This window comes from Schistocerca gregaria, unplaced genomic scaffold (genome assembly GCF_023897955.1).
Source record: "Schistocerca gregaria isolate iqSchGreg1 unplaced genomic scaffold, iqSchGreg1.2 ptg000099l, whole genome shotgun sequence".
Classification (NCBI taxonomy): Eukaryota; Metazoa; Arthropoda; class Insecta; order Orthoptera; family Acrididae; genus Schistocerca; species Schistocerca gregaria.
In genome coordinates, this window is record NW_026061714.1 from 1,125,876 (window position 1) to 1,138,004 (window position 12,129).

Consider the following 12,129-nt stretch of genomic DNA (forward strand, 5'->3'; position numbering starts at 1 on the left):
CGATTATTGAGTTTTTAGACGGCTTTGGTGAATCGAACATGATCTAAGACCTTAAGATTTGGCATGAAGGGAATTCTAGCAGCCACGTTGCACGGGGTGATGTGAAAAGTTTCGTATGTAGTGAAAAGCTGAGAAATCCGCCCGTTTCCGTTATTTGCTATCGAATCGACCTAATGCCAGATCTTCATATTGGCCGCTCTTCTCTCTTGAACGGTTACATTTATCGTGTGCAAAGCTATCTCGCCTGCTGCGGAATGCCTAGACACTAAAAGCACCATAATGGAACATAGGAGAAGCATCTAAGTTGATGTGATAGCCAGTACGAAGCCGTACATTTTAAGTTTTAGTTATCGATTATTGACTTTTTAGACGGCTTTGGTGCCTTGGACATGAGCTAGTACCTTAAGATTTTGTAAGAAGGTAGGTATAGCAGCCGCGTTGCACAGGGGAATGTGAAAAGTGTTCATATGTTGTAAAAACCTGAGGAATTCGCCCGTTCTCTTTATTTGCTATCGAATCGACTTAATGCCAGATCGTCATATTGGACGCTCTTCTCTCTGAAACGGTTACATTTATCGCGTGCAAAGCTATGTCGCGTGCTGCGGTATGAGGAGACACTAAAAGCACCATAACAGAACACAGAAGAAATTTCTAAGTTGATGTGTTAGAACACAGAAGAAGCTTCTAAGTTGATGTGAAAGCCAGCACGTAGCACTACAATTCAAGTTTTAGTTATCGATTATTGCCTTTTTTAGACGGCCTTGGTGCCTTGGACATGAGCTAGGACCTTAAGATTTTGCATGAAGGGAGGTCTAGCAGCCACGTTGCACAACAGAATGTGAAAAGTGCTCATATATATTAAACACCTGAGAAATACGCCCGTTTTCGTCATTTGCTATCGAATCGATTTAATGTCATATCGTCAAATTTGTCGCCCTTCTCTCTGAAACGGTTACATTCATCGTGTGCAAACCTATGTCGCGGGCTGCGGAATGCCTGGACACTAAAAGCACCATAATAGAACACAGAAGAAGCATCTAAGTTGATGTGATAGAAAGTACTTAGCCGTACATTTCAAGTTTTAGTTATCGATTATTACCTTTTTAGACGGCTTTGGTGCCTTGGACATGAGCTGGGACCTTAAGATTTTGCATGAACGGAGGTCTAGCAGCCACGTTACAAGAGAGAATGTGAAAGGTGTTCATATGTTGTAAAAACCTGAGAAATCCGCCCGTTTTCTTTATTTGCTATCGAATCGACCTAATGCCAGAGCGTCATATTGGCCGTTCTTCTCTCTGAAATGGTTACATTTATCGTGTGCAAAGCTATGTCGCGTGCTGCGGTATGTGGTAACACCAAAAGCACCATAATATAATACAAAAGAAGCATCTAAGTTGATGTGATAGCCAGTACGAAGCAGTACTATTCAAGTTTTACGTATCGATTATTGACTTGTCAGACGGCTTTGGTGCCGTGGACATGAGCTAGGACTTTAAGATTTTGCAGGAATGGAGGTCTCGCAGCCGCGTTGCACGGGGGAATGTGAAAAGTGTTCATATGTAGTGAATACCTGAGAAATCCGCCCGTTTTCGTCATTTGCTATCGAATCGACTTAATGCCAGATCGTCATATTGTCCGCTCTTCTCTCTGAAACTGTTACATTTGTCGTGTGCAAAGCCATATCGCGTGCTGCGGTATGCGGAGACACTAAAAACAGCGTAATAGAACACACAAGAAGCTTCTAAGTTGATGTGATACCAGTACGAAGCAGTATAATTCAAGTTTTAGTTATCGATTATTGACTTGTCAGACGGCTTTGGTGCCTTCAACAAGAGCTGTGACATTAAGATTTTGCATGAAGGGAGGTCTAGCAGCCACGTTGCACGGGGGAATGTGAAAAGTGTTCATATGTAGTGAAAACCTGAGAAATCCGCCCGTTTTCGTCTTTTGCTATCGAATCGACTTAATGCCAGATCGTCATATTGGCCGGTATTCTCTCTGAAACGGTTACATTTATCGTGTGCAAACCTATGTCGCGAGCTGCGGAATGCCTGAACACTAAAAGCACCATAATAGAACACAGAAGAAGCATATAAGTTGATGTGATAGAAAGTACTTAGCCGTACATTTCAAGTTTTAGTTATCGATTATTGACTTTTTAGACGGCTTTGGTGCATTGGACATGAGCTAGGACCTTAAGATTTTGCATGAAGGGAGGTCTAGCAGCCACGTTGCACGAGACAATGTGAAGAGTGTTCATATGTTGTAAAAACCTGAGAAATCCGCCCGTTTTCGTTATTTGCTATCGAATCGTCTTAATGCGAGATCGTCATATTGACGGTTCTTCTCTCTGAAATGGTTACATTTATCGTGTGCAATGCTATGTCGCGTGCTGCGGTATGTGGAGACACGAAAAGCACCATAATATAATACAAAAGAAGCACCTAAGTTAATGTGATAGCCAGTACGAAGCAGTACAATTCAAGTTTCAGTTATCGATTATTGCATTTTTTAGACGGCTTTGGTGCCTTGGACATGAGCTACGACCTTCAGATTTTGCAGGAAGGGAGGTCTAGCAGCCGCGTTGCTTGGGAGAATGTGAAAAGTGTTGATATGTAGTGAAAACTTGTGAAATCCGTCCGTTTTCGTTATTTGCTATCGATTCGACTTAATGCCAGATCGTCATCTTGGCCGCTGTTCTCTCTGAAACGGTTACATTTATCGTCTGCAAAGCTATGTCGCGTGCTGCGGTATGTGGAGACACGAAAAGCACCATAATATAATACAAAAGAAGCACCTAAGTTAATGGGATAGCCAGTACGAAGCTGTGCAATTCAAGTTTTAGTTATCGATTATTGACTTTTTAGACGGCTATGGTGCATTGGACATGAGCTAGGACGTGAAGATTTTGCATGAAGGGAATTCTAGCAGCCGCGTTGCACGGGGTGATGTGAAAAGTTTCGTATGTAGTGAAAAGCTGAGAAATCCGCCCGTTTTCTTTATTTCTATCGAATCGACCTAATGCCAGATCGTCTTATTGGCCGCTCTTCTCTCTGAAATGGTTACATTTATCGTGTGCAAAGCTATGTCGCGTGCTGCGGTATGTGGAAACAGTAAAAGCACCATAATATAATACAAAAGAAGCATCTAAGTTGATGTGATAGCCAGTACGAAGCAGTACAATTCAAGTTTTAGTTATCGATTATTGCCTTTTTTAGACGGCCTTGGTGCCTTGGACATGAGCTAGGACCTTAAGATTTTGCATGAAGGGAGGTCTCGCAGCCACGTTGCACGACAGAATGTGAAAAGTACTCATATATATTAAACACCTGAGAAATCCGCCCGTTTTCGTCATTTGCTATCGAATCGATTTAATGCCATCTCGTCAAATTTGCCGCCCTTCTCTCTGAAACGGTTACATTTATCGTGTGCAAAGCTATGTCGCGTGCTGCGGTATGCGGAGACACTAAAAGCACCATAACAGAACACAGAAGAAGCTTCTATGATGAAGTGATAGCCACTACGAAGCAGTACAATTCAAGTTTTAGTTATCGATTATTGACTTTTTAGACGGCATTTGTTCCTTTGACATGAGCTACGACCTTACGATATTGCATGAAAGGATGTCTAGGAGCTGCGTTGCACGGGGGAATGTGAAAAGTGTTCATATATAGTGGAAACCTTTTTCCTTTGACATGAGCTACGACCTTACGATATTGCATGAAAGGATGTCTAGGAGCTGCGTTGCACGGGGGAATGTGAAAAGTGTTCATATATAGTGGAAAACTGAGAAATCCGCCCGTTTTCGACATTTGCTATCGAATCGACTTAGTGCCAGATCGTCATATTGCCCGCTCTTCTCTCTTAAATGGTTACATGTATCGTGTGCAAAGCTATGTCGCGTGCTGCGGTATGTGGAGACACTAAAAGCACCATAACAGAACACAGAAGAAGCGTCTAAATTGATGTGATAGCCAGTACCAAGCAGTACAATTAATGATTTTGTTATCGATTATTGACTTTTTAGACGGCTTTGGTTCCTTTGACATGAGCTACGACCTGTCCTGATGTGATAGCCTGTACGAAGCAGTACAATTCAAGTTTTAGTTATCGGTTATTGAATTTTTAGACTATATTGGTGAATTGGACATTAGCTAGGACCTTACGACCTTGAATGAAGGGGGGTCTAGCAGCCGCGTTGCACGGGAGAATGTGAAAACTGTTCATATGCATTGAAAACCTGAGAAATCCGCTTGTTTTCGTCATTTCCTATCGAATCGACTTAATGCCAGATCGTCATATTGGCCGGTATTCTCTCTGAAACGGTTACATTTATAGTGTGCAAAGATATGTCGCGTGCTGTGGTATGCGGAGACACTAAAAGCACCATAATGGAACACAGAAGATGCTTCTATGTTGATGTGATAGCCAGTACGAAGCAGTACAATTCAAGTTTTAGTTATCGATTATTGACTTTTTAGATGGAGATGAGCTGGGACTTTACGATTTGCATGAGGGAGTTATAGCACCCGCGTTGCACGTTGGAATGTGAAAAATGTTCATATGTAGTGAAAACCTGAGAAATCCTCCAGTTTTCGTCATTTGCTATCGAATCGACTTTTGCCAGATGGTCATATTGGCCGCTCTTCTCTCTGAAACGGTTACATTTATCGTGTGCAAAGCTACGTTTCGTGCTGCGTTATGCGGAGACACTAAAAGGACCATAATGGATCACAGAAGAAGCTTCTAAGTTGATGTGATAGCCAGTACGAAGCAGTACTATTGTAGTTTTAGTTATCAATTATTGACATTTTAGACGGGTTTGGTGCCTTGTACTTGAGTTAGGACCTTACGATTTTGTATGAAGGGAGGTCTAGCAGCCGCGTTGCACGGGAGAATGTGAAATGTGTTCATGTGTGGTGAAAACCTGAGAAATCCGCCCGTTTTCGTCATTTGCTATCGAATCGAATTAATGCCAGATCGTCATATTGCCCGCTATTCTCTCTGAAATGATTACGTTTATCGTGTGCAAAGCTATGTCGCGTGCTGCGGTATGCGGAGACACTAAAAGCACCATAACAGAACACAGAAGAAGCTTCTATGATGACATGATATCCAGTACGAAGCAGTACAATTCAAGTTTCAGTTATCGATTATTGACTTTTAAGAAGGCTTTGGTTCCTTTGACATAAGCGTCGACCTTAAGATATTGCATGAAGGGAGATCTAGGAGCTGCGTTGCATGGGGGAATGTGAAATGTGTTCATATGTAGTGAAAACCTGAGAGATCCGCCCGTTTTCGTCACTTGCTATCGAATCGACTTAATGCCAGATCGTCATATTGGCCGCTCTTCTCTCTGAATCGGTTACATTTATAGTGTGCAAAGCAAGGCCTCGCGCTGCGGTATGCGGAGACACTAAACGCACCATAATAGATCACAGAAGAAGCTTCTCAGCTGAATTGATAGACAGTACGAAGCAGTACAGTTCAAGTTTTAGTTATCGATTATTGACTTTTTAGACTGCTTTGGTGCCTTGGACATGAGCTAGGACCTTACGATTTTGAATGAAGGGAGGTCTAACAGCCGCGTTGCACTGGAGACCGTGAAAAGTTTTCATATGCAAAAAAAACCTGAGAAATCCGCCCGTTTTCGTCATTTGCTATCGAATCGACTAAATGCCAGATCGCCATTTTGGCTGGTATTCTCACTAAAACGGTTACATTTATCGTGTGCAAAGCCATGTCGCGTGCTGCGCTATGCGGAGACACTAAAAGCACCATAATAGAACACAGAAGAAGCTTCTAAGTTGATGTGATAGCCAAAACGAAGCAATACAATTCAATTTTTAGCTATCGATTGTTGACTTTTTAGACGGCTTCGGTGCCTTGGACATGAGCTAGGACCTTAAGATTTTGCATAAAGGTAGGTCTAGTAGCCGCGTTGCACTGTGGAATGTGAAAACTGTTCATACGTTGTGAAAACCTGAGAAATCCGCCCGTTTTCGTCATTTGCTATCGAATCGACTTAATGCCAGATCGTCATATTGGCCGGTATTCTCTCTGAAACGGTTACATTTATCGTGTGCAAAGCAATGCCGCTGCTGTGGTATGCGGAGACACTAAAAGCACCATAATAGAACACAGAACAAGCTTCTAAGTTGATGAGATAGTCAGTACTAGGCAGTAATATTGAAGTTTTAGTTATCGATTATTGACTTTTCAGACGATTTTGGTGACTTGGGCATGAGCTAGGACCTTACGACCTTGCATGACGGGAGGTTTAGCAACCGCGTTGGACGGGGGAATGTGAAAAGTGTTCATATGTAGTGTAAACGTGAGAAATCCGCCCGTTTTCGTCATTTGCTATCGAATCGACTTAATGCCAGATCGCCATATTGGCAGCTCTTCACTCTGAAACGGTTACATTTATCGTGTGCAAAGCTATGTCGCGTGCTGTGGAATACGGAGACACTAGAAGCACTATAATAGAACACAGAAAAAGCTTCTAGGTTGATGTGATCGCCAGTACGAAGCAGTACAATTCAAGATTTAGTTACAGATTATTGACTTTTTAGACGATTTTGGTGCCATGTACATGCGCTAGGACCTTACGACCTTGCATGAAAGGAGTCTAGCAGCCGCGTTGCACGGGGGAATGTGAAAAGTGTTCATATGTAGTGAAATCCTGAGAAATCCGCTCGTTTTCGTCATTTGCTATCGAATCGACTTAATGCCAGATCGTCATATTGGCCGCTCTTCTCTCTGAAATGTTTACATTTCTCGTGTGCAAAGCTATGAAAGCTATGTCGCGTGCTGCGGTATGCGGAGACACTAAAAGCTCCATAATAGAACACAGAATAAGCTTCTAAGTTGATGAGATAGAAAGTACGCAGCAGTACAATTCAAGTTTTAGGTATCGATTATTACCTTTTTAGACGGCTTCGGTGCCTTGGACATGATCCAGGACCTTAAGATTTTGCATGAAGGGAGGTCTAGCAGCCGCGTTGGACGGGGGAATGTGAAAAGTGTTCATATGTTGTAAAAACCTGAGAAATTCGCCCGTTTTCGTTATTTGCTATGGAATAGACTTTAGGCAGATCGTCATATTGGGCGCTCTTTTCTCTGAAACGGTTACATTTATCGTGTGCAAAGCTTTGTCGCGTGCTGCGGTATGTGGAGACACTAAAAGCACGATAATATAAAAGATAAGAAGCTTCTAAGATGGTGTGATAGCCAAAACGAAGCAGTACAATTCAATTTTTAGCTATCGATTGTTGACTTTTTAGACGGCTTTGGTGCCTTGGACATGAGCTTGGACGTTAAGATTTTGCATGAGGGAGTTCTAGCACCGGTCTTTCACGGGGGAATGTGAAATGTGTTCATATGTAGTGAAAACCTGAGAAATCCCCCCGTTTTGGTCATTTGCTATCGAATCGACTTAATGCCAGATCGTCATATTGGCCTCTCTTCTCTCTTAAACGGTTACATTTATCCTGTGCAAAGCTATGTCGCGTGCTGCGGTATGCGGAGACACTAAAGGCATCATAATAGAACACAGAAGAAGCTTCTAAGTTGAAGTGATAGCCAGTACGAAGCAGTCCAATTCATGTTTTAGTTAATGATTATTTACTTTTTTGACGGCTTTGGTGCCTTGGACATGAGCTAATACCTTATGATTTTGCATGAAGGGAGTTCTAGCAGCGCCGTTGGATGGGGGTATGTGAAAGGTGTTCATATGTAGTGAAAACCTGAGAAATCGGCAAGTTTTCATCATTTGCTATCGAATCGACTTCATGCCATATCGTCATATTGGCCGCTCTTCTCTCGGAAACTATTATTTTTTTCGTGTTCAAAGCTATGTCGCGTGCTGTGGTATGTGGAGACACTAGAAGCACCATAATAGAACACAGAAGAAGCTTCTAGGTTGATGTGATAGCCAGTACGAAGCAGTACAATTCAAGATTTAGTTATCGATTTTTGACTTTTTAGACTATATTGGTGCCTTGGACATGCGCTGGGACCTTACGACCTTGCATGAAAGCAGTCTAGCTGCCGCGTTGGACGGGGGAATGTGAAAAGTGTTCAAATGTAGTGAAATCCTGAGAAATCCATTCGTTTTCGTCATTTGCTATCGAATCGACTTAATGCCAGATCGTCATATTGGCCGCTCTTCTCTCTTAAACGGTTACATTTATCGTGTGCAAAGCTATGTCGCGTGCTGCGGTATGCGGAGACACTAAAGGCATCATAATAGAACACAGAAGAAGCTTCTAAGTTGATGTGATAGCCAGTCCGAAGCAGTACATTTCAAGTTTTAGTTACCGATTATTGACTTTTTAGACGGCTTTGGTGCTTTGGACATGAACTAGGACCTTAAGATTCTGCATGAAGGGAGATCTAGCAGCCGCGTTGCACGGGGGAATGTGAAAAGTGGTTATATGCAGTGAAAACGTGAGAAATCTGCCCGTTTTCGACATTAGCTATCGAATCGACTTTTGCCAGATCGTCAATTTGGCCGCTCTTCTCTCTGTAACGGTTACATTTATCGGGTGCAAAGCTATGTTGCGTGCTGCGGTATGCGTAGACACTAAAAGCAACATAATAGAACACAGATGAAGCTTCTAAATTGATGTGATAGCCTGTACGAAGCAGTACAATTCAAGTTTTATTTATCGATTATTGAATTTTTAGACGATTTTGTGCCTTGGACATGGGCTAGGACCTTGTGACCTTGCATGAAGGGAGGTCTAGCATCGGCGTTGCACGGGGGAATGTGAAAAGTGTTCATATGTAGTGAAAACCTGAGAAATCCCCCCGTTTTCGTCATTTGCTATCGAATCGACTAAATGCCAGATCGTCATATTGCCCGCTCGTCTCTCTGAAACGGTTACATTTATCGTGTGCAACGCTATGTCGCGTGCTGCGGTATGCGGAGACACTAAAAGCACCATAACAGAACTCAAAAGAAGCTTCTAAATTGGTGTGATAGCCAGTCCGAAGCAGTACATTTCAAGTTTCAGTTATCGATTATTGACTTTTTAAACGGCTTTGGTGCCTTGGACATGAGCTAGGACCTTAAGATTTTGCATAAAGGTAGGTCTAGTAGACGCGTTGCACTGGGGAATGTGAAAAGTGTTCATACGTTGTGAAAACCTGAGAAATCCGCCCGTTTTCGTCATTTGCTATCGAATCAAATTAATGACAGATCGTCATATTGGCCGGTATTCTCTCTGAAACGGTTACATTCATCGTGTGCAAAGCAATGTCGCTGCTGTGGTATGTGGAGACACTAAAAGCAACATAATAGAACACAGAAGAAGCTTCTAAGTTGATGAGATAGTCAGTCCTAAGCAGTACAATTGAAGTTTTAGTTATCGATTATTGACTTTTCAGACGATTTTGGTGACTTGGTCATGAGCTAGGACCTTACGACCTTGCATGACGGTAGGTTTAGCAACCGCGTTGGACGGGGGAATGTGAAAAGTGTTCATATGTAGTGTAAACGTGAGAAATCCGCCCTTTTTCGTCATTTGCTATCGAATCGACTTAATGCCAGATCGTCATATTGGCAGCTCTTCACTCTGAAACGGTTACATTTATCGTGTGAAAAGCTATGTCGCGTGATGTGGTATACGGAGACACTAGAAGTACCATAATAGAACACAGAAAAAGCTTCTAGGTTGATGTGATCGCCAGTACGAAGCAGTAAAATTCAAGATTTAGTTACAGATTGTTGACTTATTAGACGATTTTGGTGCCATGTTCATGCGCTAGGACCTTACGACCTTGCATGAAAGGAGTCTAGCAGCCGCGTTGCATGGGAGAATGTGAAATGTGTTCATGTGTGGTGAAAACCTGAGAAATCCGCCCGTTTTCGTCATTTGCTATCGAATCGAATTAATGCCAGATCGTCATATTGCCCGCTATTCTCTCTGAAATGATTACGTTTATCGTGTGCAAAGCTATGTCGCGTGCTGCGGTATGCGGAGACACTAAAAGCACCATAACAGAACACAGAAGAAGCTTCTATGATGACATGATATCCAGTACGAAGCAGTACAATTCAAGTTTCAGTTATCGATTATTGACTTTTAAGAAGGCTTTGGTTCCTTTGACATAAGCGTCGACCTTAAGATATTGCATGAAGGGAGATCTAGGAGCTGCGTTGCACGGGGGAATGTGAAATGTGTTCATATGTAGTGAAAACCTGAGAGATCCGCCCGTTTTCGTCACTTGCTATCGAATCGACTTAATGCCAGATCGTCATATTGGCCGCTCTTCTCTCTGAATCGGTTACATTTATCGTGTGCAAAGCAAGGTCTCGCGCTGCGGTATGCGGAGACACTAAACGCACCATAATAGATCACAGAAGAAGCTTCTCAGTTGATGTGATAGACAGTACGAAGCAGTACAGTTCAAGTTTTAGTTATCGATTATTGACTTTTTAGACTGCTTTGGTGCCTTGGACATGAGCTAGGACCTTACGATTTTGAATGAAGGGAGGTCTAACAGCCGCGTTGCACTGGAGACCGTGAAAAGTTTTCATATGCAAAAAAAAACCTGAGAAATCCGCCCGTTTTCGTCATTTGCTATCGAATCGACTAAATGCCAGATCGCCATTTTGGCTGGTATTCTCACTAAAACGGTTACATTTATCGTGTGCAAAGCCATGTCGCGTGCTGCGCTACGCGGAGACACTAAAAGCACCATAATAGAACACAGAAGAAGCTTCTAAGTTGATATGATAGCCAAAACGAAGCAATACAATTCAAGTTTTAGTTATCGATTATTGACTTTTTAGGCGATTTTCGTGCCTTGGACATGAGCTAGGACCTTACAAACTTGCATGAATGGAGGACTAGCAGCCGCGTTGCACGGGAGAATGTAAAAAGAGTTCATATGTAGTGAAAACGTGAGAAATCCGACCGTTTTCATCATTTGCTATCGAATCGACTTCATGCCATATCGTCATATTGGCCGCTCTTCTCTCAGAAACTATTATTTTTTTCGTGTTCAAAGCTATGTCGCGTGCTGTGGTATGTGGAGACACTAGAAGCACCATAATAGAACACAGAAGAAGCTTCGAGGTTGATGTGATAGCCAGTAAGAAGCAGTACAATTCAAGTTTGTGTTATCGATTTTTGACATTTTAGATGGCTTTGGTGCCTTGGACATAAGCTGGGACCTTAAGATTTTGCATGGGGGAGTTCTAGCAGCCGCGTTGGACGTGGGAATGTGAAAGGTGTTCATATGTAGTGAAAACATGAGAAATCCACCCGTTTTCGTCATTTGCTATCGAATAGACATTTGCCAGATCGTCATATTGGCGGCTCTTCTCTCTGAAACGGTTACATTTATCGTGTGCAAAGCTATGTCGCGTGCTTCGGTATGCGGAGACACTAAAAGCACCATAATACAACACAGATGAAGTTTCTAAGTTGTTCTGATAGCCAGTAAGAAGCCGTACAATTCAAGTTTTAGTTATCGATTACTGACTTTTTAGACGGCTTTGGTGCCTTGGACATGAGCTAGGACATTAAGATTTTGCATGAGGGAGTTCTAGCAGCCGTCTTTCACGGGGGAATGTAAAATGTGTTCATATGTAGTGTAAACCTGAGAAATCGCCCCGTTTTCGTCATTTGCTATCGAATCGACTAAATGCCAGATCGTCATATTGCCCGCTCTTCTCTCTGAAACGGTTACATTTATCGTGTGCAAAGCCATGTCGCGTGCTGCGCTATGCGGAGACACTAAAAGCACCATAATAGAACACAGAAGAAGCTTCTAAGTTGATGTGATAGCCAAAACGAAGCAATACAATTCAATTTTTAGCTATCGATTGTTGACTTTTTAGACGGCTTCGGTGCCTTGGACATGAGCTAGGACCTTAAGATTTTGCATAAAGGTAGGTCTAGTAGCCGCGTTGCACTGTGGAATGTGAAAACTGTTCATACGTTGTGAAAACCTGAGAAATCCGCCCGTTTTCGTCATTTGCTATCGATTCGACTTAATGCCAGATCGTCATATTGGCCGGTATTCTCTCTGAAACGGTTACATTTATCGTGTGCGAAGCAATGCCGCTGCTGTGGTATGCGGTGACACTAAAAGCACCATAATAGAACACAGAAC